This window comes from Lolium perenne, chromosome 7 (genome assembly GCF_019359855.2).
Source record: "Lolium perenne isolate Kyuss_39 chromosome 7, Kyuss_2.0, whole genome shotgun sequence".
NCBI lineage: Eukaryota > Viridiplantae > Streptophyta > Magnoliopsida > Poales > Poaceae > Lolium > Lolium perenne.
This window is the reverse complement of record NC_067250.2, coordinates 85,163,294-85,165,945: the sequence shown is the minus strand read 5'-3', so window position 1 is coordinate 85,165,945 and position 2,652 is coordinate 85,163,294.

Sequence of the window (2,652 nt, the reverse complement as noted above, 5' to 3'; positions counted from 1 at the left end):
TAAATTGGATCCTAGCATTCATTGTGTGGGAGAGAGACACGCTCCGCTGTTGCATATGAACACATATGTTCTTAGCTCTATTCTTAATGTTCATGGCGAAGGTTGACACTGCTTCGTTAATTGTTATATGGTTGGAAATGGAAAATGCTACATGTGGTAAATGGTATAATGTCTTGAATAATTTGATACTTGGCAATTGATGTGCTCATGTTTAAGCTCTTGCATCATATACTTTGCACCTATTAATGAAGAACTACATAGAGCTTGTTAAAATTTGGTTTGAATGATTGGTTTCTCTAGAGTCTAGATATTTTCTGGTGAGGTGTTTGAACAACAAGGAAGACAATGTATAGTCTTATAATGCTTGCAATATGTTCTTATGTGAGTTTTTCTGTACCGGTTCATACTTGTGTTTGCTTCAAACAACCTTGCTAGCCTAAGCCTTGTATTGAGAGGGAATACTTCTCGTGCATCCAAATCCTTGAGCCAAAAACTATGCCACTTGTGTCCACCATACCTACCTACTACATGGTATTTCTCCGCCATTCCAAAGTAAATTACTTGAGTGCTACCTTTAAATTTCTATTCTTTGTCTTTGCAATATATAGCTCATGGGAAAATAGCCTAAAAACTATTGTGGTATTGAATATATACTTATGTATCTTATTTCTTAATAAGTTGCTTGTTGAGCGCTAACCATGTTTCTGGGGACGCCATCAACTATTACCTTTGTTGAATATCATGTGAGTTGCTATCCATGTTCGTCTTGTCTGAAGTAAGGGTGATTTATCATGAAAGTTATGCAATGATAATCCATGTGAATCCAAGCTAATTAGGACAAGGTGCGAGCACTATTGGTAATCTATGCATGAGGCTTGCAACTTATAGGATATCTTATACATAACACATATGCTTTATTACTACCGTTGACAAAATTGTTTCTATGTTTTCAAAATAAAAGCTCTAGCACAAACATAGTAATCCATGCTTCCCTCTGCGAAGGGACATTCTTTTACTTTATATTGAGTCAGTTTACCTACTTGTTTCTATCTTAGAAGCAAACACTTGTGTCAACTGTGCATTGATTCTTACATGTTTACCTATTGCACTTGTTATATTGCTTTATGTTGACAAATATCCATGAGATATACATGTTGAAGTTGAAAGCAACCGCTGAAACTTATATCTTCCTTTGTGTTGCTTCAAAGCTTTCTACTATGAATCTATTGCTTTATGAGTTAACTCTTATGCAAGACTTATTGATTCTTGTCTCGAAAGTACTATTCATGAAAAGGCTTTGCTATATGATTCAATTGTTTACTCATTGTCTTTACCATTGCTTCCAATCGCTGCATTCATCTCATGTGCTTTACAATAGTATTGATCAAGATTATGATAGCATGTCACTTCAGAAATTATCTTTGTTATCGTTTACCTACTCGGGGACGAGTAGGAACCAAGCTTGGGGATGCTTGATACGTTTCAAACGTATCTATAATTTCTTATGTTCCATGCTACTTTATTGATGATACTCACATGTTTTATACACATTTTATGTCATATTTATGCATTTTCCGGCACTAACCTATTGACAAGATGCCGAAGAGCCAGTTGTTGTTTTCTGCTGTTTTTGGTTTCAGAAATCCTACAAAGGAAATATTCTCAGAATTGGACGAAATCAACGCCCAGGGTCTTATTTTTCCACGAAGCTTCCAGAAGACCGAAAGGGAAATGAAGTGGGGCGACGAGGCGACGCCACGCCAGGGCCGCGCGGCCAGGGCTTGGGCCGCGCCGCCCTAGTGTGTGGGGCCCTCGCGTCGCCCCCTGACCTACCCTTCCTCCTACTTAAAGCCTTCGTCGCGAATATCCCAGTACCGAGAGCCACGATACGGAAAACCTTCCAGAGACGCCGCCGCCGCCAATCCCATCTCGGGGGATTCAGGAGATCGCCTCCGGCACCCTGCCGGAGAGGGGAATCATCTCCCGGAGGACTCTTCATCGCCATGATCGCCTCCGGAGTGATGTGTGAGTAGTTCACCCCTGGACTATGGGTCCATAGCAGTAGCTAGATGGTTGTCTTCTCCTCATGTGCTATCATTGTTCGATCTTTTGAGCTGCCTAACATGATCAAGATCATCTATTTGTAATGCTACATGTTGTGTTTGTTGGGATTCGATGAATATGGAATACTATGTTATATTGATTATCAATCTATATATGTGTTGTTTATGATCTTGCATGCTCTCCGTTGCTAGTAGAGGCTCTGGCCAAGTTGATACTTGTGACTCCAAGAGGGAGTATTTATGCTCGATAGTGGGTTCATGTCTCCATTAATTCTGGGGGAGTGACAGCAACCCCTAAGGTTGTGGATGTGATGTTGCCACTAGGGATAAAACATCAATGCTATGTCTAAGGATATTTGTGTTGATTACATTACGCACCATACTTAATGCAATTGTCTGTTGTTTGCAACTTAATACTGGAAGGGGTGCGGACGCTAACCTGAAGGTGGACTTTTTAGGCATAGATGCATGCTGGATAGCGGTCTATGTACTTTGTCGTAATGCCCAATTGAATTTCACACTACTCATCATAATATGTATGTGCATTGTTATGCCCTCTTTATTTGTCACTTGCCCAACTGTAATTTGT